Source organism: Leptodactylus fuscus, chromosome 10 (genome assembly GCF_031893055.1).
Source record: "Leptodactylus fuscus isolate aLepFus1 chromosome 10, aLepFus1.hap2, whole genome shotgun sequence".
NCBI classification, from domain to species: domain Eukaryota; kingdom Metazoa; phylum Chordata; class Amphibia; order Anura; family Leptodactylidae; genus Leptodactylus; species Leptodactylus fuscus.
Window position 1 is genome coordinate 3441363 of NC_134274.1, and position 21126 is coordinate 3462488.

Sequence of the window (21126 nt, forward strand, 5' to 3'; positions counted from 1 at the left end):
TCCTCATCCTAATAAGTCCGGCTCCACGGATTCCAGCACATATACAGGACAACGCGGTGCTGACCAGAACACGTTGCTCCTCCATTTTGCCCATAGACAGCTGTGCTCAGTGACTGACACCCATTTATCTGCAAATTTTTGCTGCATGGAGCCCTGATTTTTGACCAGTAAGGATGGGATTGGCTCCATACACCCCCAGCCCCTGTAGATGACATCTCCACCTTAATGCTATGGACCAAACTGCGACAGCGCTCTACCTCATTGCTCCCAGCAGTACAATCTGCTGCCTTGCATTTTTCGGATTGCCGGAGGGGGTAATTTTTCAGGTGTAATTACAAGTCGCTACATCAAAGGGGCCAGGCAGAGGGTGCGTGTCATTCCGAGGGCACGGCATGTTTCATAGTACTCTAGGTGTAAGCTCTAGTTTGTCTCCATCCAGTAAGATGCTGAACCCCAATCTGATTAACCAGCGAGGTACGAGGAACCTTAAACCTGACATCACAGCATTGCTGCAAGTGATAACACTACAGAGCGTTGCTGTGGTAAATGCGCCACAAAGCGAGTAGGGGGCGACAACCAGGGCAGGCCGGGCAGTGGAGCAGCTGGTGTGATCTGGCAGGGCTTGTGCAGGCCACGTGTCCTTCCTGAGATAAGAGATTGTCGGCTGCAAACAGCTCCAACTGATATAGGTTTCCATCAGATTAACTGCAAGAGGAAAAGCAGACATTGGGCACAGAGAACCAGGGCTCAAATCATCTATAGGGTGCAAAGGTACAGAGGGGAACCCAGGGGCAGATCATCTACAAGCCACAAGGGTACAGAGGAAAATCATTTACAGGGAATAAAAATACAGAAAAGCTGAAATTGTGCAGAGGGGAACGAGAGGCAAAGATTAGCTACAAGGGTACAACAGGGAACCAGGAGCCAATCATACAGAGGAGACCAGGGTGCGGATGGGAACTGATGGCAAAGATCAACTGCAGAGGCAAACCAAGTGGTCAAATCACAGGTGGGTTACTAACCAGGGCTCAAGGGTGCAGAGGGGATCCAAGGCCAGATCCGAAACAGAATCCTAGGTCACAAGAGAAACCAGGGACGTAGGGGAGCAGAGAGAAGCTATGGGTCTATACAGGGGAATAATCAGAGAGAAGAGGACCAAACCATACAGAGGAAAGACATCAAAGTGCAGAGAGGAACCCGGAGTCAAATCCTATAACAGACACCAAAGTGTAGAGAAGGGTCAAATCTTATACAGACCACCATGATGCTAAAGGAAACCAATCCTACTTAAGACCCAAGAGGAGCCCGAGATCGAGATCTTATACAGGACACATGGGTGTACAGGGGAACCCGGAGCTAAGAGGGTCTATATTAAGGATAGGAACGTCTTCCCGCCATCAGATGTCACCTATGTCCTAATCATTCACGTATAGACACAGAGGATCCGGAGTGCGCATTACAGGCGGACACGTGAGATTGTAAGCTCTTCTGGCACCAGAACACAACGATTAATGGAAGAAGTCAACGTCATGGGAATAGAATGACCTGAAGAATGGAATGTCAAAAATATTCACACCCGCCATCTCCAAGTATAAACCCCCTGAAGCGTGAGCCCGTCAGCCATACATCTCCCTCACACCCAGGAGGATCTGGATTTTCTCACACACAAATGCTGGGCCGGAGATAAGAAGCTGCAAGTATTCCTGATAAACCTCCAGAGACACAGACGGGCTTAACCCTTCCATGACAAAGCCCATCACCCAGCTTTCCAAGGCTCCTAAACGCCACCCATCAATGATTAGCAACCAACTGTAGTTGCCACTTAGGGATTTTGGAAAGCTGGGAACGGACACTAAATATGGCAGGCTATGGTGACAAACACATCAATGGCCACTATTAGGGAAGGATTGTGCCCCCCCCCCATCCCATGATTCCATATTAACTGTGACCATGAGCGACAGCCATAGCGGAGCACGAGTCTTACCAGCTGTGTTCAATTCACACGACCTCCATAGCGCCCTGCCCATTGCCAGGGAGACGACAACGTATTTATGGAAACAAAGGTAAACTTTTTGTACCATAAAAAAAATTCTGCAACTTTCTAATAAACTTTGTAACAAATTCCCACCAAGATTTCTGCTTTCTGCGGATTGTATCAAAGTTTATTTATTTGATACAGAAGAATTGGATACAATGTAACAATATAAACACTAGTAAATACAGACACACACAGTGACACAATGTAACAAACCCCAGGAAGGACTGACAACAAGCAGAGATCCTGACAATGTCATATCTGTCTACGTGAGAGTTACAGAACTTATAGGGGGATAAACTTTGGGGGGGATTTTTGCACCTTGGGGATCGTAGCACAAGCAGCAGCTGTTGTAGTACTACAAGCACCAGCAGGGTCATGTCATTGGGATCAATCTATTAGGGGGTGGGAATGATCGGCACGTTGTAGAGTATAAATAACTTCTATCTTTTCTTTACTCCGGGATTAACATGACACGTAGGACAAATGCGGAGGCTACAGGGGGCTCAACAGTGCAGGGTGACAGGGGCAATGATTGGGGGGGGGGGGCGGAAGAGCAACGACAGGGGGCTCATCAGTGCAGGGTGACAGGGGCAATGATGGGGGGGGGAGCAACGACAGGGGGCTCATCAGTGCAGGGTGACAGGGGCAATGATTGGGGGGGGGGGGCGGAAGAGCAACGACAGGGGGCTCATCAGTGCAGGGTGACAAGGGCAATGATTTGGGGGGGAGGAGCCACGACAGGGGGTCATCAGTGCAGGGTGACAGGGTGCAATGACAGGAATCCTGCACATTCCTATGGTGCTCTATCAAGTGCCATAGAGGTTTTCACCAAGCTTTCTACAAGCCCTGCTGTGCTTGTGACAGTGTCAGTCTTCACTGTTTTCTAGCATCCTATTCATGAAGCTCTGGATGAACATTACTACAGGTACAGGGAATATTGCAAGGCTTAGAATCTAAGCAGCATCTGCTGAAAGTCCGCTGAGGTTTTCACCCAGCTTTCTACATCCCTGAGTGGCATTGGAAGCTTCCAGTCACTTCTCCAACACTGTGTCAGTCTTCACTGCTTTATAGTATTGTATTGAACAGTCTCCAGGGAAGGGCCTTGACTGAGAATAAATCCGTTCTGAATAGGAGTCTACGACCTATGGGGACGACGGGAACAATTCCATGAATTTTCTTACTGACCTTCCCCCAAAAAAATTGTGCACAAGGAATATGTGAAAATACGGCGGCCCCGGGGGCGAGTGTCAGCGCTCAGTGACACGACACAGAATTACATAATCTCCATAATTTGTGAGACTCCTGCCAAAAATACTGATCAAAGGGACAATGACAGAACGGGGCTTGTTACAGGCTAATGACAGGCACATTGTGGAATATGACTCCCATCGGGGTCCGGGGCGCACCCTCACTGCCCGACCACAGGGAGCGCCGCTCAAGAGGAATGTGCCCCCCCACTCATTATTAAAACAATTAGGATAATTGCGAGCTCTGGGGGCCACAGAATGGAGGAAAGTGCAGACGACAGGGGCAATTATAGTTTATTACAATAACGACGCTCCCTAATCCAGGAATGACGAACTCTGCACCCCAATTATCTGTACCCTAATGTAACCCCTACACCCCTGCACTGCTGGACAAGGAGGTGACGGCCAAAATCTACAATAAGGTGTATAACTATACTGATGTAAAGGGAACCAACACTACTGTAGTTACATATAGGGGGCAGTATTATAGTAGTTACGGTATATTCTTGTACATAGGAGCAGTATTATAGTAGTTATATTCTTGTACATAGGAGTAGTATTATAGTAGTTATATTCTTGTACATAGGAGCAGTATTATAGTAGTTATATTCTTGTACATAGGAGGTAGTATATAGTAGTTATATTCTTGTACATAGGAGCAGTATTATAGTAATTATATTCTTGTACATAGGAGCAGTATTATAGTAGTTATATTCTTGTACATAGGAGGTAGTATATAGTAGTTATATTCTTGTACATAGGAGCAGTATTATAGTAATTATATTCTTGTACATAGGAGCAGTATTATAGTAGTTATATTCTTGTACATAGGAGCAGTATTATAGTAGTTATATTCTTGTACATAGGGGCAGTATTATAGTAGTTATATTCTTGTACATAGGAGCAGTATTATAGTAGTTATATTCTTGTACATAGGGGCAGTATTATAGTAGTTATATTCTTGTACATAGGAGTAGTATTATAGTAGTTATATTCTTGTACATAGGAGTAGTATTATAGTAGTTATATTCTTGTATATAGGAGGTAGTATTATAGTAGTTATATTCTTGTACATAGGAGTAGTATTATAGTAGTTATATTCTTGTACATAGGAGTAGTATTATAGTAGTTATATTCTTGTACATAGGAGCAGTATTATAGTAGTTATATTTTTGTACATAGTAGCAGTATTATAGTAGTTATATTCTTGTACATAGGAGTAGTATTATAGTAGTTATATTCTTGTACATAGGAGGTAGTATTATAGCAGTTATATTCTTGTACATAGGAGTAGTATTATAGTAGTTATATTCTTGTACATAGGAGTAGTATTATAGTAGTTATATTCTTGTACATAGGAGTAGTATTATAGTAGTTATATTCTTGTACATAGGAGTAGTATTATAGTAGTTATATTCTTGTACATAGGAGTAGTATTATAGTAGTTATATTCTTGTACATAGGAGGTAGTATTATAGTAGTTATATTCTTGTATATAGGTGCACTATTATAGTAGTTATATTCTTGTACATAGGAGTAGTATTATAGTAGTTATATTCTTGTACATAGGAGTAGTATTATAGTAGTTATATTCTTGTACATAGGAGTAGTATTATAGTAGTTATATTCTTGTACATAGGAGTAGTATTATAGTAGTTATATTCTTGTACATAGGAGCAGTATTATAGTAGTTATATTCTTGTACATAGGAGTAGTATTATAGTAGTTATATTCTTGTACATAGGAGCAGTATTATAGTAGTTATATTCTTGTACATAGGAGTAGTATTATAGTAGTTATATTCTTGTACATAGGAGGTAGTATTATAGTAGTTATATTCTTGTACATAGGAGTAGTATTATAGTAGTTATATTCTTGTACATAGGAGCAGTATTATAGTAGTTATATTCTTGTACATAGGAGCAGTATTATAGTAGTTATATTCTTGTACATAGGAGCAGTATTATAGTAGTTATATTCTTGTACATAGGAGCAGTATTATAGTAGTTATATTCTTGTACATAGGAGCAGTATTATAGTAGTTATATTCTTGTACATAGGAGCAGTATTATAGTAGTTATATTCTTGTACATAGGAGTAGTATTATAGTAGTTATATTCTTGTACATAGGGGCAGTATTATATTAGTGGTAATACTGCCGCCTATGTACTGTGATACAAGGCTACTCCACTTACTGGGTCTCCTTTATAAATAACAATTCTATCTATATTGGTTCTTGTAACCAGCAATCATTAATCTATAATCAGCTGACTGTGATAAGTTTGGAGGTTTTTGGGCTTACAGGATTTGTTGGCCTTTTTATCTGTAGACTGTATCAGCCATGTCAGACATCAAAAGGCTCCAGGCTGTGGCCATCAATAGGTCACCACCCACCAGAGAGCAGGATCAGCTCTGGAAAATTAACAATACTGCCCCCTCCATCCACTATTACATAGTTATTAAACTTTTAACCAGATGAGCGCTGTATAGAGATGTAGCAGAGCTGAAGCAGATTGTATTATGGAGTTGTACAAGAACACTGAGCCTTTGTGTCCGTCCTGGTAACAAGAAACACGTTTTGCAGGAACTTTGTTGTTGGTCAACACTTCCTCCTGTTTTACATACAAACCCCCATTTGGAGGGAAAGTTTCCAACACCTGGAGATGGAGGGGCCTGAGAACAGAGGAGCAGAGGGCGCACATCAAAAACTGTTCAGCCTCATTGACTTCAAAAAGTGAAGCCGGCAGGAGGCGACACAGCTGGACAGAGGAGGGAAAGAAGAGGAGGGAAAGAAAGAAGAGGCGCTTGTGTTATCCCTGCAGCTTGTCACAAGTCCAAAAGTTAAAAAACAAGCAAAGACTAAAGACTAATAATAATAAAAAAGATAAAATGTATCTCTCTCATATCAGTCATTATATAATTGTAACAGGGCAGCAATCTAATCAAGTCTAAGAGAACTCACTATCTATAGGGGTCTCATTCCAGCTCAGGAGACCCTCACGGGGGCACTATAATCTTATAATACAGAAAGTGATTGGGGGCATCCTTGGCCATCAACAAACCCTCAGAAGACCCCAAAACATATGGGATATTGTGGGGATCCTATAGGTCTACTACAGGACTTAGGGTGAGTTATGGGATATTGTGGGGATCCTATAGGTCTACTACAGGACTTAGGGTGAGTTATGGGATGTTGTATCATCTTAGGGCACTAGGTCACCTCTACAGGTACGACAGGACTTACCAGGATAACTTATGGGGTATTTTGGGCATCCTCAGGTCCTCTGTCCACACTTTATAGTCATGTTTGGGACTGATACGTTTTATACATCCCAGCCCATTATCAGAATAATTGCAAACACATTCCCGTCTTGCGGGCTGAACCCTCCCTGAGACTTTCCATCTAAGACTGAAGATGACAGGTCCAAATGATGACATCACCCTGGGTGGGACACTGACTCCCCCCTGTGAGAGGAGGCGCTGCAGAGGGTAACCTTACTGATGGGTTTGGAGATAACCCGTCCTGTGTGAGAGAAGGTAACAGATACCCACAATCTGCTCTGCACTCACATTACACAAAGTACACAGCACTCCAAGCAACCGCATGTAAAGGAATGTGGTGAACCTGACAGGTGCAGATGTAGCAGTGCTGGGCCGGTTACTTATCACATGATCACTGCCATCATCGGTGCGCTTTTACATAGGACTGCAGGAAAGTTCAGCTTTACTATGTGTATATAGCAGAGTGACAGATGGGAACATAAACATATATAATAGTGAGAGCAGGAAACCCCTCCGCCCTTCCTGAGCAACCCCACATCCCCAGATACTCTGCAGGAACTGAGAGTTATCACACAACCACCTGTACAAGCAGCTCAGTATACCAGGGTGAGCATCAGCAGTGCCCATTCTGTAATCACCACATGCCTAGCACCAGCCCATCACATAGAGAATGCATGCCCCAAGCCAGCCCATCACACAGGGCATGCATGCCCCGAGCCAGCCCATCACACAGGGCATGCATGCCCCGAGCCAGCCCATCACACAGGGCATGCATGCCCCGAGCCAGCCCATCACACAGGGCATGCATGCCCCGAGCCAGCCCATCACACAGGGCATGCATGCCCCGAGCCAGCCCATCACACAGGGCATGCATGCCCCGAGCCAGCCCATCACACAGGGCAGGCATACCTGGCGCCAGCCCATCACAAAGGGCATGCCCATCACCAGCCCATCACACAGGGCATACCCATCACCAGCCCATCACACAGGGCATGCCCATCACCAGCCCATCACACAGGGCATGCCCATCACCAGCCCATCACACAGGGCATGCATGCCCCAAGCCAGCCCATCACACAGGGCAGGAATACCTGGCGCCAGCCCATCACACAGGGCAGGAATACCTGGCGCCAGCCCATCACACAGGGCATGCCCAGCCAGTATACAATGCAGCCTAATCATTGCTTACCAAGGGTCAGGATATATAAACATCACATGGCACTTCAGTCATGCCAACTACACGTTACTTATGTCTTGAGGACAAGAATAGGTCTGGCACTGCCAGGCAACTAATCCCAGGAAGCCAGAAGTGTGTGCACTGACCATTAACGCCCTGGCATCTGCCCTGCACCCAGACATCTCCAGGTACCTCCTTAAACCAGAGAGCTGCCAGCTCTGCACCCTTCATTGTCAGACACTGGGGCTCCTACATCACGCAGCAGCACTGCAGCAGCCACATCACCTAACACACGAGAATCAGAGGCTGCAGCAGCCACATCGCCCTGCACACAGGAGCCGGACACTGCCGCAGCAGCCAGGGCGCAGGCAGAACTAGGGTATGGAATCAGCGCCCCCTGCACCCCACAATACTGACAGCTCCCTCTTCCTTCAAGGGTCAATATCATATCATCTCCCTCACCCATGATCCGGTCCACAGACCCCCACATCAAACAGTCACCCCTCTGTACCCCAAGACTGACCATTACATATAATCACCCCAAGGGATGCCCCCTATCTATGACCCCTACAGTCAGATATGGTAGAGTCTCCCTAACGGTTTCACCCCCTCTGCAGACACCCCAATATTTTTCTTCCTTAAACACATCAATAATGCCCCTAATAGACCTTACATCCTCAAAACGACCCTGACATGACCCCGCAGCCCCCTAAATCTTAGCCCCCACCTGTGAGGTCACCCCACTTTATTCTTCCCCCTCTCTATACACCCCACTTTAGGTTCCCTCTCCTATTGTATAGGATATACACCCCTCCTTATCCAGCATCCTCACCTGACGCCCCACATCTGCCCCCTCCCCAATTATTACCCCATAGACTGCCCCTCCCTGTACACCCCACATCCACCCAATACACCTGACAACACCCCCTTACAGGGACCCCCACCCCAGCATCACCATAGTAACAGTAAGGTGCCCCCCGTTTGTGCAGACACCCCCTCACTTTCCCCGCCTCATCCAGTACCGCACTGCACCCACACACCTCCAGCAGCACCGCAGCAGCAGACACCCCAGCCCCCGCGGCTCCTCACAGCACAGCCGGACACCGCGGAGCCGCTGCCGGTAGGTGAGCCCGTCCTCTCCCCGCTCCCTCCACGTCCTCCCCGGGCTCCTCACCATGGATCAGCCGCAGCTCCGCTCTCCACAGCCGCACTCTGCACACTGACTGAGCCGCACACGCCCCCTCTGACGTCACAGCGCGGGGAGTGGCGGGACGTGGAGGGCTCATCAGCCATTGGTCAGACGCTGCCCAATCAGGAGCGAGCGTCCCTGAACTACAACCCCCAGACTGCTGCGCGGCCGGGCACGAGGTCGCGGTGACCCCGCGCGTGTCCCGTGCTGATCCCTTAACCCGCTCAGCGCCAGCCTCACACTGGACGGTAACCCGTTCCTTGCCGTGACACAGCCCTAAGCCCCGCCTCAATCCCTTAGACCCCACCCCAGTGACGCCCAGTTAACCCATTCATTCCAGATTCTGACTTCATCAGGACGCAGAGATTGGTCAGAATAATAGCAAAATCTGTGCTGTGGCCCCTGCCTGGGGCAAGCTGGGAGGGCAAGGGCAGGTGGTATATGGGGAGGGGGCACACACCGGTATACAGGACTGTATGTGAGGTGAACCAGAACAATGCAGGGGTGTGAATACTTACACAACTCCTCCATCACTAGGGGGGCCTGCCCTATATCTACATAAATATATACCCCCCCCCCAAGCAATGTCACATAGGTGGGCACAGGCCCAGCACCAGAGGGGTGACATGAAACGCCAGGGCCCCAATGCAAAATCTGTACCCTGTAGGCAGGAGGTGAAAGTTGTTTCCAGTCTCTGACAGTAAGCAGAGGTCTTGTAACACAAAGTACATTGCAGAACTCTTAATGTCAGTGAGAAGGGGTTCACATACTTTTGGACTTGCTTTATACACCCACATTTATAGTATGGCAGGTTCCTGTTTACGCCCCGCTGGTCACCATGATGAAACCTGCCCGCGGTCACGGTGGCACACGTCGTAGATTGTGACACTGCTGTGTAATCACTGTGTTGTCTCATACCCCCGGGCTGTTGCCACACGACAGGCGCTTTGTTACAGTCGCAGCTTCGCTGGTTTATCGTTTGACCTCTTCTGGGGTAAAAAAAATTTCCTGATTTCTACAGAAACTGCCCCGGGACAGAGAAAAATGCTCATTGTCATCCAGGCAGCAGCTGGCGGTTAACCCCTTCGCTGCTGCAGCCGGAGGAGGAAATATTCAGAGAATGTGGCATGTCAGATAACATACAGCGAGCGCTCCTACCACTCCCCAATATACTGCAACCCCCCACACCAGATGCAGGAAAGCTGGGTGGCAAATAAAAGGTTGCTGTCCTCAATTTTCCTAGGCTGATGCTGGAGGTAGACTCTTGCACCTGGGACAAAATTTCGGCTTTCTGTTCTAGTCTTAGTCAGGTTAGCGCCCCCTCTGGCACTCAGCGTCCAGGACACATGTCCCAGTTACGCCCCTGCGGAACCACATGGCTAGCAATTCTCCATGATGATGTGACACCTGGCACTTGTATGCTGACATCGCTGTAGTTATAACCCATCTTTTCTAGAATCCTGAATGTCAAATCTGCCCAGGAACAGTACTGTATCACTGCATAACATTCAGGGTTCTGGGAAAGCTGGATGCTAGCTGCTAGAGTCAGCCCACAGTAATCACACCTTGTTCTGGTGCAGCACCAGGTGCAGTTGCTGTAATGTCACTTGTTTGGTTGCAGGTTTGTGTTTTCTGTTGTAACCAGCGAATGGCGATTGCGACATCTCAGATCACAAAGCTCGTGTTTTCGCCTCCGTACACAATGACTAGTGCAGTAACCAGCGCCAAACTCAGCCCCGCTGACTGGAAAACACTGCAGACAGGCCAAGTGTTATATAATAATGTCCAGGGACGGAGAAGTGCAAAAATGCTCCAGTCTGGGGGAGCCATATGTAACTAGCGATCCCCCAGGACAATTACGGGCGGGTACCAGGGGTGACATGGCAGCAACATAGGGAAGGGGTAGTCAGGCAATTGTCCAAGACCTCTGCCTCAGTGCACACTGCATATAAGGTGAGCTGTAATGGTAGCCATATTGATATCACCCAGCTTTCCCATAGCTATATCATTAGGTCTACATTACATAACTGGTCGGGGGTAGAAGGCATAGGAGGGTGGAGGAGGGGGTGTTCTATCCCAGTGGTACAAGAATGACTTGGCACCCGCTATGACAGGTTACACAGATAACTGATGACAGAAGTGTTTCTTATTCTGTGGCATAAAAACTGCAAAAAACCCCATGAAGATTCTCAGAGCGCCCCCTATCACTGTGACAAGATGTTGGCAGAACGTGCGGCTGGCAGGACACCCAGCAGCAGCCACAGCAGATCCGCCCTAGCGTGTGCTCTGTATGATGTATAAATCCAGCCGCACATACCGAGAATAATCAGAAAAATCTGTTATGATATAGAAACAAAAGGCCTGATGCCAGCACAGCGAAACTCCAGCGCACCACACCCCGGCCATACACAGCCTGGTCATACCGAGCCCAATAATACAGAGCCCGAACATACACAGCCTGGTCATACACAGCCCGGTCATACACAGCGAAACTCCAGCGCACCACACCCCGGCCATACACAGCCTAGACATACACAACCTGGTCATACCGAGCCTGGTATTACACAGCCTGGTCATAAACACCCCGGCCATACAGAGCCTGGTCATAAACAGCCCAGACTCCCAGCCTGATATCAATATCTGGTAACTCCAGAGCTGCGCTCACTATTCTGCTGGTACAGTCACTGTGTACATACATTACATTACTTATCCTGTATTATACTCCAGAGCTGCGCTCACTATTCTGCTGGTACAGTCACTGTGTACATACATTACATTACTTATCCTGTATTATACTCCAGAGCTGCGCTCACTATTCTGCTGGTACAGTCACTGTGTACATACATTACATTACTTATCCTGTATTATACTCCAGAGCTGCGCTCACTATTCTGCTGGTGCAGTCACTGTGTACATACATTACTTATCCTGTATTATACTCCAGAGCTGCGCTCACTATTCTGCTGGTACAGTCACTGTGTACATACATTACATTACTTATCCTGTATTATACTCCAGAGCTGCGCTCACTATTTTGCTGGTACAGTCACTGTGTACATACATTACATTACTTATCCTGTATTATACTCCAGAGCTGCGCTCACTATTCTGCTGGTGCAGTCACTGTGTACATACATTACATTACTTATCCTGTATTATACCCCAGAGCTGTGCTCACTATTCTGCTGGTACAGTCACTGTGTACATACATTACATTACTTATCCTGTATTATACTCCAGAGCTGCGCTCACTATTACATTAGTTCTAGCACTTAGTGACTTCTATTTCCCAGGACAATCTGATTTAAAGGGCCAGCGCAGTTTTTCTCCCCTCTGGGATTATATTCCTGTTATTTCTCAGGTCTGACTTTTACGGCTGGTTAATAAATACAGAACTTTTATAGGAAGTCCCGGACGCTCTTTCCTATCACATGGCAACCGACATGAGCGGCTGCCAATGTCGTTAACCCTGTCATGGCTGGAGGCGGCAGCAGTACAACGTAAATGTGTTTGTAATGTAAGTTGCTGCTGCTCTGCAAATATGTACAAAGGTAACGAGATCCGTCCTGGATCCATCAACAGCTGTCAGGCCCGGCGATAACTGCGCTGTGTAGATACGGTCACCTGGGCCGTGTTTACTTTTCATTACTAGCTTCAAGTATCTAAGCCTATGTAATGGATGACATATAATAACTGGTCATACATGAAGCTGCTGTAGAACTACAACTCTCAGCATGCCCTGGCCGCCTCGTACACAGCTGTGCACTCCTGTCCCTCCACATGAGATAATTTGCTGCGTCCGCTCCATTGTGGAGGAATCACAGACAGATGTATCTGGATTACAATCATACGTTCGGCCCACGTCCTGTGAGTAACGCTCCCCGCGGGACGGTCGCTCCGCTATCGCACGGCGTCCATTACTTTTTCCATTCCCTCACTGTCTCTCCGACCGTCTCCACATTCCTGAGACTTCTGACTTCTGTTTAGTGTTAAATCCAAATCGCAGTCCTGATGATGATGTGGCGAAAGCGTGAAGTGATATATTATACCGCTATTATACACCCAGCGGGGTTATTCCTACTTAAAGGGATTATACTGTAAAATACGTTCAGCACTTATGGACCCCCGGGATCAGTACAGCGCCCCCCATTGTAAAGGCACCTGAGGCTATAGGACTGATGAAGACAGTGCTCATCGATCACCTGCCCTTTAAGAGCCATTATCTCCATTACTGATGGGGTTAAATATCGTCAAACAAATCAACAAATAGCCATCAATTTCCCAACTTCTCCCTGACAGGTGTCACCTGCCAAATGACTTTATATACACCGCTCTGTGGTACGCCCCTCAGCCAAAAACCGCCCGCCCAGCCCCACCAGCTGAGCAAATATTACCCTGCCGAGATAATACCCAGCACAAGTCTCTGTATAGTGAATCCCAAAAGAGAAAATATACAGTGTTTGTAAGAGTGTTTGTATAGGAGCTTATGTAAGGATTAGATACACCTCAGGAGGAGACGTATCTATAGCAGTAAGAATGTGTGTCACCCACTTATAGACAGGTGAAAAGGTCAGTTTGGGGTAGACTTAGCCCAATTTTCTCACAGCCCATTACATAACTACTATAATACTGCTCCTATGTACAAGAATATAACTACTATAATACTACTCCTATGTACAAGAATATAACTACTATAATACTACTCCTATGTACAAGAATATAACTACTATAATACTGCTCCTATGTACAAGAATATAACTACTATAATACTACCTCCTATATACAAGAATATAACTACTATAATACTACTCCTATGTACAAGAATATAACTACTATAATACTGCTCCTATGTACAAGAATATAACTACTATAATACTACTCCTATGTACAAGAATATAACTACTATAATACTACCTCCTATGTACAAGAATATAACTACTATAATACTACTCCTATGTACAAGAATATAACTACTATAATACTACCTCCTATGTACAAGAATATAACTACTATAATACTACTCCTATGTACAAGAATATAACTACTATAATACTGCTCCTATGTACAAGAATATAACTACTATAATACTACTCCTATGTACAAGAATATAACTACTATAATACTACTCCTATGTACAAGAATATAACTACTATAATACTACTCCTATGTACAAGAATATAACTACTATAATACTACTCCTATGTATAAGAATATAACTACTATAATACTACCTCCTATGTACAAGAATATAACTACTATAATACTACCTCCTATGTACAAGGATATAACTACTATAATACTACTCCTATGTACAAGAATATAACTACTATAATACTACTCCTATGTACAAGAATATAACTACTATAATACTACTCCTATGTATAAGAATATAACTACTATAATACTACCTCCTATGTACAAGAATATAACTACTATAATACTACTCCTATGTACAAGAATATAACTACTATAATACTACCTCCTATATACAAGAATATAGCTACTATAATACTACTCCTATGTACAAGAATATAACTACTATAATACTACTCCTATGTACAAGAATATAACTACTATAATACTACTCCTATGTACAAGAATATAACTGCTATAATACTACCTCCTATGTACAAGAATATAACTACTATAATACTACTCCTATGTACAAGAATATAACTACTATAATACTACTCCTATGTACAAGAATATAACTGCTATAATACTACCTCCTATGTACAAGAATATAACTACTATAATACTACTCCTATGTACAAGAATATAACTACTATAATACTGCTCCTATGTACAAGAATATAACTACAATAATACTACTCCTATGTACAAGAATATAACTACTATAATACTACTCCTATGTACAAGAATATAACTACTATAATACTACTCCTATGTACAAGAATATAACTACAATAATACTACTCCTATGTACAAGAATATAACTACTATAATACTACTCCTATGTACAAGAATATAACTACTATAATACTACTCCTATGTACAAGAATATAACTACTATAATACTGCTCCTATGTACAAGAATATAACTACTATAATACTACCTCCTATGTACAAGAATATAACTACTATAATACTGCTCCTATGTACAAGAATATAACTACTATCATACTACTCCTATGTACAAGAATATAACTACTATAATACTACTCCTATATACAAGAATATAACTACTATAATACTGCTCCTATGTACAAGAATATAACTACTATCATACTACTCCTATGTACAAGAATATAACTACTATCATACTACTCCTATGTACAAGAATATAACTACTATAATACTGCTCCTATGTACAAGAATATAACTACTATAATACTACCTCCTATATACAAGAATATAACTACTATAATACTACTCCTATGTACAAGAATATAACTACTATAATACTACTACTATGTACAAGGATATAACTACTATAATACTACTCCTATGTACAAGAATATAACTACTATAATACTACTACTATGTACAAGAATATAACTACTATAATACTACTCCTATGTACAAGAATATAACTACTATAATACTACCTCCTATGTACAAGAATATAACTACTATAATACTACCTCCTATGTACAAGAATATAACTACTATAATACTACTCCTATGTACAAGAATATAACTACTATAATACTACTCCTATGTACAAGAATATAACTACTATAATACTACTCCTATGTACAAGAATATAACTACAATAATACTGCTCCAATGTACAAGAATATAACTACAATAATACTACTCCTATGTACAAGAATATAACTACTATAATACTACTCCTATGTACAAGAATATAACTACTATAATACTACTCCTATGTACAAGAATATAACTACTATAATACTGCCCCCTATGTACAAGAATATAACTACTATAATACTGCTCCTATGTACAAGAATATAACTACTATAATACTACCTCCTATATACAAGAATATAACTACTATCATACTACTCCTATGTACAAGAATATAACTACTATAATACTGCTCCTATGTACAAGAATATAACTACTATAATACTACCTCCTATATACAAGAATATAACTACTATAATACTACTCCTATGTACAAGAATATAACTACTATAATACTACCTCCTATATACAAGAATATAACTACTATAATACTACTCCTATGTACAAGAATATAACTACTATAATACTACTCCTATGTACAAGAATATAACTACTATAATACTACTACTATGTACAAGGATATAACTACTATAATACTGCTCCTATGTACAAGAATATAACTACTATAATACTACTCCTATGTACAAGAATATAACTACTATAATACTACTCCTATGTACAAGGATATAACTACTATAATACTGCTCCTATGTACAAGAATATAACTACTATAATACTACTCCTATGTACAAGGATATAACTACTATAATACTACTCCTATGTACAAGAATATAACTACTATAATACTACCTCCTATGTACAAGAATATAACTACTATAATACTACTCCTATGTACAAGAATATAACTACTATAATACTACTCCTATGTACAAGAATATAACTACTATAATACTACCTCCTATGTACAAGAATATAACTACTATAATACTACTCCTATGTACAAGAATATAACTACTATAATACTACCTCCTATGTACAAGAATATAACTACTATAATACTGCTCCTATGTACAAGAATATAACTACTATCATACTACTCCTATGTACAAGAATATTACTACTATAATACTACTCCTATGTACAAGAATATAACTACTATAATACTGCCCCCTGTAGTTAGGACTTTAAGCCTGTATTCGGAGTTCCTCTTTATGTATCCTCTAATCTTACATATTCCAGGCTTTCTGACTTTTGGATACAGAACTGTTTTTCCTCTTCAGGGATTTTCAGGTTTACATTGCAGAATACGGAACTAGATTGTAATTTGGATTATTTTTTGGGCTGCACCTCAATTCAATGAAAACAATTCCTGACCCCCGGGCGACCTTGGAAAGTGCAAGTCAAGCAGGGCTGGGCTCAGCGGGGCCAGCTCAATCCCAAATTATGAACACATGGTACGTTCCGCCAATTACCTGCACTTAGCGCGGTCGCACAATGAGGGTTATGAATTTCTGCATGAGCGGGCGCGGTCATGTGACACAAACAAATGAAGTTTAATTAGTGCTGGACGAATACAATATTCAGAGCAACAAGAGCCGTCCATGTAGCAGAGTCCGCACAGCGCTGGGGTTCTGGCCTCGAATCTAACCAAGGTGAAGTCTATGCTGACATTCCTCCATGTTCTTCTCCGCCAGAAACAAGAAAGAAAAACATCCTAACCTAATAACGGTCACAGCTGAGGGTTTGTTACAATTGTATCCAGTCTGGACAATCTTCTGATATGTAAACAGCCTTGAAACCAGTCTGATACATTGTGGCAAACCATAAGGATAGCGGTGAAAGTTGCACGTGTGATATATGTAACTAAGGCCCAGTTCACATCTGTCGTACCTTCCCTGTGGATAGCAGGGTATAACGAAGCGATGATTTTGGGTAGGTTTGGGGGCACCTCAAAATTTTAGAAACTTCCTGCACTTTGCAATGTGTGGCTAAATAGTTGTACGCCTTATGAACCTAGTGTCATGTGAATTCCAACCCCTCACAAGACGCTGTCGACCTTCTTGTCCCTTTCTTGAGTCAGGGTAATGGAAAATGAAACACAAGTCTGCAGTGGCTGATGTGGAGTCGCACGGCGCTTCTCTGGGGCAGACATTGGCACCGCTGAATGCCAAGCGCTCTGAGGTCACCTTGAGTCATGAAACCCACATTGTTCTCAGTGCAGCTGCGAGGCCGAGCTATCAGAACATCAAGATAATACACTGCCAACCTGAGGGGGGTCTCAGTGTATCACTGCCAACCTGAGGGGGGTCTCAGTGTATCACTGCCAACCTGAGGGGGGTCTCAGTGTATCACTGCCAACCTGAGGGGGGTCTCAGTGTATCACTGCCAACCTGAGGGGGGTCTCAGTGTATCACTGCCAACCTGAGGGGGGTCTCAGTGTATCACTGCCAACCTGAGGGGGTATCAGTGTATCACTACCAACCTGAGGGGGTCTCAGTGTATCACTGCCAACCTGAGGGGGTCTCAGTGTATCACTGCCAACCTGAGGGGGTCTCAGTGTATCACTGCCAACCTGAGGGGGTCTCAGTGTATCACTGCCAACCTGAGGGGGGTCTCAGTGTATCACTGCCAACCTGAGGGGGTCTCAGTGTACCACTGCCAACCTGAGGGGGTCTCGGTGTATCACTGCCAACCTGAGGGGGGTCTCAGTGTATCACTGCCAACCTGAGGGGGTCTCAGTGTATCACTGCCAACCTGAGGGGGTCTCAGTGTATCACTGCCAACCTGAGGGGGTATCAGTGTATCACTACCAACCTGAGGGGTCTCAGTGTATCACTGCCAACCTGAGGGGGGTCTCAGTGTATCACTGCCAACCTGAGGGGGGTCTCAGTGTATCACTGCCAACCTGAGGGGGTATCAGTGTATCACTACCAACCTGAGGGGTCTCGGTGTATCACTGCCAACCTGAGGGGGTCTCAGTGTATCACTGCCAACCTGAGGGGGTATCAGTGTATCACTGCCAACCTGAGGGGGGTCACAGTGTATCACTGCCAACCTGAGGGGGTATCAGTGTATCACTGCCAACCTGAGGGGGTCTCGGTGTATCACTGCCAACCTGAGGGGGGTCTCAGTGTATCAGCTCTTAGCCCCAGGTGTTACATTAGGTGCAGGAGGATGCTGGATTACAGCCTGTGTGACTGTTGTTTCCTTAGATAAGCGGCCTCAGTTATGTATGACACCGCTTATCTCCAGCTCCACCATTGGCTGCAGTCAGAATCTGGGCAGCCTCCCATCTACATATGGGGCACGGCTAGAAGTACTGATAAATGGCCCTTATTTCTGGCGTATTACATGTATAATGGGGCCAGCACTGCACTTTTCTCACAACTTTAAGAAACACTCCGCCTCAAGGTGCTCCTCAAGATATGGGACAGAAAACACAACACGCCGCCGTGAACTTTTCACCAGAAACTTCTGAAACAAAACAGGAGTGGGGAAAGGTTTGTATACACCGATAAATCCCCGATCTTACCCTTTACCTCCTCTGACTGTATGTTCTGGATTCTGTAAAATAGCTCCAGTCACATCCAGAGCTGCAACTAAAAACTACAGTTCTGTGTATGTGCCTGGGGCTGAGCCTGGATTTCTGCAAGTCCTAATTGGTTCTGTGTGAACATACCCCTATAGTGATCTGTGAACGTAACGTGTTGCAGCTCTGGATGTGACTGGAGGATAAAATGTAATCTAACTGAGGATGGTTCAGAAGAAATGAAGCAAACACTACACAGCCATAGATGTATATTATATATAGGTAGCACCTGTGCCTACCACTAGGGGGCAGTCATCTGTCTTCAGTCATCTCCTGCGCTCCCCCTAGTGGTGGCTGCAGACAGAATGAGATCACGTGACTACGTCCATGCAGGGGATTTGGATCTCTGTATCTGATATTTTATGTAAATCAGTCAGTCGATAAAAATACTAAAAAAATAAGAAAAAAATAATCCCGTGTGCCTGTTCCGGTTTCCAGTAGATGAGTGCGGGTCTGTTCTGCTGAGAGTAGTAGCACTGCTATATCTCGTGCCCCCGCCCCCACTGCTGGGTGTGGCCCCGCTGCTTATTATGTTACATTGTATCCTTCTGCTTTTACTGTTACTGCATCTGGTTGCAACATGTGTTTCCTATTAAAGTCGCCTCATTCTTTTCCTCTCCCCCAATGTCCTGATTACCTGTGTGATGTCATCGCCATTAGATAAGCGACTCGCTGCGGCGGCGGAGGATTCCGGAGAAAGAATCGATAAAGCGATTGAATGACCCCCCTATGGATCGGCGAGAGAACAGGATATTATCGTACTACCCTCGAGAGGTCGCTGACAGTCACATGGACTCGAGTTGGATTTTTATCCAACTTTCCCAGGATTCGGAGTAGCGCATTTTTCTGGCTGTGGGAGAGATCAATATTTCAATGAGGAAGATTTATCATTCAGGACTGCAGTAAAGCTGGGTGACAACCCTTAGGAGTGAAGGTTCAGTTACCACCCAGCTTTCTCAGGAACAGATATCATTTACAATGTAATTTAATAGATACATGTTTTCCCAGGACTTATATATTGATGATTACTCTTTAGGATAGACCATCTGTGGGGTCATGTGATCTGTCGGGACCGACACTGATCAGCTGGTTGGAGAGGTTGCAGGATTCGGATGAGCAGCTCGTCACTGAATACCGAGCACAGCGCCATACATTGTATAGTGGTCGTGTTTGGTATTGCTATATGGGACTGAGCTGCTGCCGTATCATGTGCCATGTGAATGTTGGGGGTCCCAGGTGTCAGACCCTCACTGATCACATATTGACGACCTATTCTAAGGATAGGTTATCACTATATTAGTCCTGGAACAACCTCTTTAAGGACCTGTTTTTGGGCTGCGGACAGAGGTGATTCCCCTTTATAAATTAATTTGGTTTTCTCTGTTGTGTCATAATAACTGAAATGAATAAAACTCAAGAGTAAATAATATTCTCTGAAGACAATCACCAGCTCCGCTCTCCTCCGGCGTTTTCGGCGCTCTGATGACATCACTAATTGTGCTGCTCTGATGCTGAACAGATGTCTCTGCGGCTGCCGTGCCAGAGATTCCCCTGAGACAATGACATCATCATTAAAGCGATGATGTCATTTGATGGTTCTAAAGCAGCAATCTAATGGAATTTTTCAGTCAAGTCTTAGGTCAAAGATGGACCCATGGTAATCTGGGTCCATGTCATGCTGAGCCCCTAGGACTGAGCTGCTCAAAATAAACCTGGGACCGTCCCTGATCAGAACCAACATAGTAACACCCTAAACGTATATGCATTGTGGCCAGGGGTGAGGCAATAGGTGGCAGTCACTACTGGGCCCCAGACCCTGAGGGGGGCCCCAAAGGTCCCTCTGTCACCACTATTCCACATGGCACAAGGTAGGTTCAGGCCCCATTACAGATTTTGTGCCAGGGCTCAGGAGCTGGAAGCTTAGACACTGACATTGAGGACGTCGCTCACAACATTGCCGTTTACCGC

General features: G+C 44.2%; 1 protein-coding gene across 5 annotated transcripts in view; it reads right to left on the minus strand.

Moving 5' to 3' along the window:
* ADD3 (adducin 3) overlaps nt 1–21126 on the minus strand; it is a 67690-nt gene that overhangs the window by 39734 nt on the left and 6830 nt on the right. For 4 of the 5 annotated variants that reach the window (XM_075258647.1, XM_075258649.1, XM_075258643.1 and 1 more), the window contains exon 1: nt 8919–8992. The exons of the other annotated variant lie outside the window; for it this stretch is intronic. The gene's annotated coding sequence lies outside the window, so the exon portion shown is untranslated. Of the gene's footprint in view, nt 1–8918; nt 8993–21126 lie in introns of those variants that run through there. 5 annotated transcript variants of the gene reach the window in all.